Raw genomic sequence first — 7,653 nt, 5'->3', positions numbered from 1 at the left:
AGACCCAGCAAAATGTACATGTTAAATATGTGCTATTTTTGAACATATCAATTATGCATAAATAAAACTTTCAAAATAATGATTTTTTCTGATTGTAGGAAGTATACTTTTAAAACCTTTGAACTTCTGACTAGGACAAGACAGACTCTTTATTGATGCTCCTCCTTATTAGGGAAGGGCAACTGTAAACCCTGGAAAGCATACAGGAGACAACCAAGGATAACTCTGAGAGGTGGAAGAGAAAAGAAAATTGGACCCCAGAACAGAGGCCAGCACAGCCACCACAGTAGGGGACCCAATGCCCTGCCTAGCTGAAGATGGTAAAAATTTCATATTTCTAGGCCCCCAGTCAAGGAACAGTGCTGAGAGCCATAGCCAAGTAGGAATGACGCATGGCAATTTCCTTGTCAGCCTACCCAATGTTGCTTAGAGGGAGGACTCTCCATTGTGGAAATGGGATTGCCTTGGACCCAGGTCATTTGCAGTGACATTGCATGAATGTTTGAGAGTTCTGGTTGAAAGGTGACCCTGCTCAGGGATTAGGGTGGATCCGGGTTTAGGGTGGATCCTGCTGGGAATAGGGCGTATCCTGCTGCCTCAGGCGCCCGCTCCTGGAGTTCCCTTGGAGTTCTCACAGGGTTCTGAGAGGATTTGGTACACAGAGCCCAGTGGAGGGTGCATTTTCCCCAGAATGTGCGTGTAGAGTGCCGGTGAGAGTCAGGAATAAAGAGTTGCTGTTTGAATCTACAAGGTGGTGTGGTGGCTCGGTTATTTTGTGCCCAGCCAGACTGCAGCAGAACAGGTGCCACTCACTGTGGCTAATATTCTTTTTGCAGATCTAAGAGGAGTTGCTGCAGTGATTCCGGATCCTTCTACACCAGCAGAATGGAAGATCCATCAGCTGGACACCCCTGATGTGAACAGCCAAGAGAGCTCTCCCTCCCCATCTTCAACTCCCACTTTACCAAGAGCCCCTAAGCCAGGGATGGTATCAGAAGGAGGGAGTCAGTCACAGCAAAAGTATTGCAAGAGAGCATCTTTGGTTCCAAGAACCAGAGACTCTCCCATCTCTGCTCTCCACAGACAGCAGAGGAGACAAGCAGAGGTGGCAAGAGATGTCTGGCAGAGGTGTAAGGGTCCCGCGAAACGTCGGAGAAAGAGACCACCAAGTGACCACTCATGCAATTGGCAGAAGGGGATTTATTGAACCAGCATGCTGGGGCTCCGTGCCCACTCAAGAAGGGAAAGCAGCCCAGAGCCCCGAGCAGGGGCTGAGCACTGCTTAAGTACACTTTTTGGGGAGGGCGGAGGGCTTTGTATACATCAGAACAAATCATCATGAGGCACGGGAAAATTGAACAACAACTCCTAAACATGATTGGTTCATTCATTGGCGGGAACAGGTCAGGCTGGAGTGATAGGTCATTTCTAAACAGGGTACACATTCAAACTGATTGGTTTTAGGGCCCAGAGGACTACGTGACCAGTTACACAGAGCCCTTCAGTTATTAAATAACCAAACAGCCAGGGGAAATGTTTACTGGGCGGTTCTAAGCATTGTCTTAACAGCTACAGAAATTTCAGGTTTTGCAGGTAGCATAGAAACCTAACAATACCTCCTTTACATTTTAACTCAGACCTTGCAGCTTAGAAACTTTTACAACACCCGGTCTTTTACCCTTTAACTTTTATGCTTTAACTTCAATTTCTTTTACCCTTACATTCCCCACTCCTTTTTCTGACTACTTTTAATCTTAAAAGTAATGCATCACAATTATTGAAGGGTTTCACTTTTCGTGAGTTGTTTTGTGTTCCCTGGAATCATTTTCAGCATGGCCTCCATTTTAGATTTCACTCGGTATTAGACCCCGATTTATCTAACTACACTGACTACCTAACTTAAAATCTGGCTTTATTCCCTCCTCTAATTTGGGAACTCCTTACTGCTGTAAGGAAGGGGGGCGAATAGGATCTTTCCGGCTTCTTCAGGCTGAAAAGGGACAGTGTGGGGCAAGCAGTTTGGAGTCCCCCTTTAATAATCGGGTCTATCGAGTGGTCCATGATAAAAGTCCAATTGAGAAGTATTAGGCTGGAGGGCCATTCGAGGGATAGGTGGTCTATAAGAGAAACAAGAATTCATTAGTTTACTGGAACCATATTGATGCAGCAATAAATGTCACAGCACAGGAATATGCCAATGAGTATAATGGCCAAGACAGAGACTAACAATGTTTTTCACCAGGAAGTACCAAGAACCAGGAGCTAAGATATTGTTTCCACAACAAAGTTGCTGAGGACATGGCTTCTATCTCAGCATGTAAATCTTTAAGGACCTTTGTCACCTTGCCAGAAATGTCGGGGATGTAAACACAACAACTAACATTTAGGTTTACAGATGTCCTTTTCCTTTAAGATATAGTCTAATAATTTAATGTCATAAAAATCCTTTTACTAGTATGACCTGTGTCTAATAGAGAAACCTTTAATTCTGCTACTTAAGGCTGGATAACCATACTAGCAAACACCAAGCCTACCTGTGTAGGTTAGGAATATCTGTGGGCCTTAAACTAAAAACTACTCTGGCAGTTCCTTTTAATAGTTATCAGGCATTCCTGTCTGAGAATCTCTTTTGTAGCCTCCAGTTTACTTATTTTTGGAAGTCACATTTAATTATTATTATCATTTAAAATGTCCAGGAACAGCTGTGCTTTGGCTTTAACTATCTTTGCTAAGTGTTTAAGATGAAGCAAGTCAAACTGACTTTTGTTCTTATCTATTGTCAACAGTCAGATGAGTTTCCCTGGGAGTCCTCGGGGAACTTCATAGCAGCTTCTCAGTTCTGCTAGTGCCATTTACCTTAAGATGGGTCCAGGCCTTGCTCGACCATGTGGCTTCCCTCGGAAGCATCAGGGATGTCTCCCCTTTTCTGATGACCCTCCTCTTCATAGCAAATGCACTGATTGGCCTCCTGTCCTCCACCGGTCTCATTAATCTCCCTGATCGGAAAGTTATGTGGCCTAGAGTTGCAGAGCCCTTTGGAGAAGTCCCCTATTCCCTGATTCAGACTGACTCAGAGGGCAAGAGCCAAATATTGGTTTTCTTGGCCCTTTTAATTTAACTAATTTTAAAAACTTGATCTTAAACATCCAGCAAATAAGTTAACAGCCTTCTATTAAGAGCACTGGGCTTTAATGTTTATCTCTCTATCCTGTAGATGATAACTCCTTATCTTATGTTGACCCAGGTTGTGTTCTTAAAGCAATACCTCTTTAAAACATTAACAGGCAATCCTTAAACCATCTATAAGCAAACTACAAAACAAAACTAACTAGGGTAAAAACATATTTAGCTTATATAATAGCTACCTTGAATTCTGGCAGGGTTATACATCATAATTTCCTATTTGAGATCCTAGTAATCTTGACAAAAATCTACTTTTGGACACAACTTTAACTGTACTGAAATCTGGCCTACTTCTTCCATAGTCACTTTTACATGTAGTGAGATGGGACAGAGCCTTATCTCAAGTAAGGCAGGGCTCTTTATAAATCTCAAGTATTATAGTTCTGAAGCTGATCATTTTACAAAGTTTACATAAATTGTTGTTCAAGTTTACATGAACATTAGCTAACACAACATAATATCACACCTAAAACATGAATTAAAGGCTGAAAGCTTTTAACCTCTTGTAGAAAAGTAGTAATGTACTTTTGTGTTTTGCAATAAAACCTTCACACAGATTAGGCTCTCATTAACTTAAAAATACATAAATTGTATCTCAGAGTAGAAAGTAACATGGAACCATACATATCTTATTGATAACAAGTCCAGTTGTAGAACACAAATGATATGAATAAATCTCCAACATGTTTTTTTTTAAGCCTAAAATTACCATACAACTTTAGAACACCAGCTCGATATAATGTTCTTTTGAAGCTTCTACCTTACAGACTTGTATACCTGGAAGATATGAACACATTAACAGCACCATAATTAACCTTGCAAAAAGCTGTGTGCTTATATAGAACTAAGGGGGAGATGTAGGGCTTAGATAAGTGGCAGGCAACCCGTTTATTAGTAAGTTCTTCCAGATAGGCACCAAGTTGGCGTTACCAGCACCTGAAGAAAATCAGAGCGAATAAAAACAGAATGAAGATAAAGATTAAAGCAAAGGTCAATTTTTGGCAGAAGTTCCATGCTGGGGGACTGACAGAAAAGAGACCAAGGGCCATGAGGAAGCTTAGAAGGACATAAAGACTCATGAATCCAGGATGGCAGATTATGAGATTCTCCGAACTTGTTGTCTCCCACTGTCTGATGTCTGTTGCATTCCATCGTGCCTGGTAGTGAGCTTCAGCACTGAGTGAACTGTTCTCTTGAAGATGCTGGGGGTTCATCGGTCTTCAGAGGCCGGTAGTGCCTAAGCAGAAGCTGGTTGAAAGTCTAATTAGAAACTTTCTGCAATTGGTTTTGGAAGAACATTATGCAGAGTAAGAGAGCACAAGAAAAGTACTGAAAAATAATAGTTGTTGTTTAACCATAGTTGTATAATTTTTAATTTCTTTAAGATTACTTGCTCAAAAACTTACACACATAACCAACTTACACAGACCTTCTTTATCACTTACTTAAACCCTCTTAATTACTTAATCACATAGACTCTCTTATCCAGAAACACATTTTTCCTCTATTAAATCCATATCTAAAACTTTTTAGTTTTTTTTTCCATCTGTTAACCTCCTTTTGTTCACATTTTAAAACAATATCTGTAAATTTCTGAATTTAGGCAGATTATTTCATAGACATCAACATTTTATTAGGGTCTTTTTGAACACCTAGAAAAACTTATAAGCTTAATTTAAGACCTCTTTATTTTTATCTGTTTACCCAATTTAAATTGAACCATTTGAATCACGTGAATCAAAGATATTTGGATCCATTTTTAAATTTTTTTATGAGCGCTCCTCATCTGTCAATTGTCATATCACTGCAGGATATATGGACATACACACATACAGACATACCGACATACAACACATAACACAAGTGTAACACCCTAGTAGCTTTTTCAGGTGAAATCTCCATTTCAACGTTTCAAAACTCCAGTTGATCAGAAATAGGACTGATCAGAAAACATTAACCCGTCTGTGGGATTAAAATCATGAGCTCCAAAAAAATACAGAATCTAAGAAAAAGCAAGAGTCCTAAAAAAAGATGACTGGCCAGTAATTAATAAATACTATATAATTTACTTTTTGGTTAATTTACTAAATTCTAGTTTGAGTTCAGGTAAAAAGACACTTTAACTCTTTTTTTTTCCCTTGGGCCTGAAATCTGCCCTCTATTGAGCCCCCAGGCTTCTTCTATTTGTATATCAACTTAAGTCCTGGCTGAGGTCTGGAAGGAACTGGGAAAACTGGAATTCTGAGCAGAAACCTCATGCCTAAGGCATTTTAGCTGTAAGTCATAATTTTCAGGTTTAAGATGTAATTTTCAAAATTTTATATCTTTATATCTCTTTACATTAGAAACACTTGCCCACACAAAACTGAAAATAGGATCTTTTTCTGATAATATAAAGGCCACCATCAGAGGAAATTCCCTCAGGATCATTAAGCTGCTTCCTTTGTTCTGAAGTTCCTAAAATAGTATTAAGTTCTACCATGTATATCCAAAATCAAGCTTTAAAAATTTTCAAGACTGTTGCTAATTAATGTCATTTTAATAAGCTAGACCAACGTTTTAATTTAGCACCCCTCTTTTTTTTCTCCTGAATCTTACACACTGAGGGGAACAGATATCATATCATAATTTATTATCCTTGCCCAAGTGAAATTTTATCAGGCTACCCAGTTCAAAATTGAAACTTTCTAATTTTTTTACCCTAAGTATTTAAGTTTTCTAGCATGAACTATCTGAAATCAAACTAAACAATTGCTTAAACCAAACTTTTAACTGCAAGATAGTGCAATGCTTTAGAAAACCATTCAGATACCAAATTGTTACAATAAAAAAAATCATCTTTTAGATACACATTTAGCCAAGATCATCCCCAAGAAACAATCTATAACATCAACACATTACTGTATTTATTGTCTCATTAGTTAAGCAAACAGAGGTGGGGTAATCCCTAAAGTGCAGGTAAGGAAGGAGGAGACTCCCCAAAGCAAAATGGCTTTGGCAGCTGCTGGGAGCCCCTAAGTTCCACCTTTTACTTACAGGATTAGTTCCTCTGGCCTGGTCTGACCCCAGGCACTAGGCATTTCTCACATCTCCTAACTTTTCAGTAGTCAGCTTCCCAAAAAGTTCATCTTCTGCTTGCAGTTGTTTGAGAAAAGTTTAAGCGAGATATCAAAGTTTTTAGACCCCAGGCATTTCCCTCTGCAGTGGGCGTGCTCAAGCCAACTATGGGAAGAAAAGAAAACACTGCTTCCCTAATCTCGCTCAACAAAGGGGGGTAAAGTTTATCAAAGTTCTTTAAAACACAGCTAAGAGAGGTGTAAAAGGTGAGAACAGAAAAGCTGGCGGTTCTATTGACTTTTGGTCCCTCACAGAAGCATTAGGTTAAAATTTAGCTAAAGTTACTTCCACACATCTAAGGCCGTTTGGAATTTGGGACTCTGCATTGGTCCAAAGTAAAACAATGCCATCACACTTAACAGAGACACAGACAAAAAAGACACACAAAGATCATCATGCAGCTCCGGTTCGTTCACAACCCCAAGATCTACAATCTTGTGACTCAGGGAGAATGGAGGGAAAAGGGGGAGGAGCAGAAGGATTGAGTGATAGGATCTTGGGGGAAGGGGTCGGAGTGGAGGCAGGGACCAAGAAAGGCTTCAGGGACAGAGGCGTGGAATGGCTTTGTCCCATACTGGGAGTTACTCAGGCAGAGACAGGGACAATACAAACGTGACACAAACACGGACACACAGTAAAGGTTTAACACAAGTTTAGAAGCAAAGATTAAAGACGGGCAGTGAACTCAACCTGAGAAGAAAAGTAGCCGGCAAGACCTGACGGGTTGGCAGCAGAATCCCTTCTCACCAAATGAGGGTCCATCCGCCCCTCCCGGAGTCCTTGCAAGGCATCCCTTGCAAGGACGTGGCCTGTGGCTTAAAGGGCACGTCTGCCCACCACCGCCAGGGGGAGTTCACACTCTCCGCTGGCAGCCACTCTGCCAACCCAAACCGAGAAACCGAACCCGAACAAAAAAAGCTCTGAGAGCTCACACTCTCCACTGAGCCAAAAACCAAACCTGACCAAAAAGCTCTGAGAGCTCACGCTCTCCACAGAGCCAGAAACCGAACCTGAGCAATCGCGAAGGAAGAACAAGGAGAAGAAGAAGGAGAAGAGGCGCCTTACTTACTTACCCCCTAAAGCAGTCAGTTGGAGCCTCTTTGTCCGGCGATGCGCACTTCCCGGCCAACGCACCAAATGTAAGGGTCCCGCGAAACGTCGGAGAAAGAGACCACCAAGTGACCACTCATGCAATTGGCAGAAGGGGATTTATTGAACCAGCATGCTGGGGCTCCGTGCCCACTCAAGAAGGGAAAGCAGCCCAGAGCCCCGAGCAGGGGCTGAGCACTGCTTAAGTACACTTTTTGGGGAGGGCGGAGGGCTTTGTATACATCAGAACAAATCATCATGAGG

At 41.3% G+C, this 7,653-nt stretch overlaps 1 long non-coding RNA gene across 1 annotated transcript; it reads right to left on the bottom strand.

Annotated features, from left to right (window-relative positions):
- Positions 1–1,180: 1,180 nt before the first annotated feature.
- LOC124106206 (uncharacterized) lies at positions 1,181–7,210 on the bottom strand. Its single transcript, XR_006856021.2, has 2 exons — positions 6,220–7,210; positions 1,181–4,431 (listed from the first exon to the last, which is right to left on the bottom strand). It is a non-coding gene; the product is annotated as an uncharacterized LOC124106206 (long non-coding RNA).
- Positions 7,211–7,653: the final 443 nt, after the last annotated feature.

The sequence above is a fragment of the Marmota monax genome, unplaced genomic scaffold (genome assembly GCF_021218885.2).
Source record: "Marmota monax isolate L192 unplaced genomic scaffold, Marmota_monax_Labrador192_F-V1.1 WCK01_AAM20220418_F8-fsc00034, whole genome shotgun sequence".
Taxonomy (NCBI): domain Eukaryota; kingdom Metazoa; phylum Chordata; class Mammalia; order Rodentia; family Sciuridae; genus Marmota; species Marmota monax.
The sequence above is the reverse complement of the archived record's forward strand: the minus strand, read 5'-3'. Positions and strand labels throughout refer to the sequence as shown.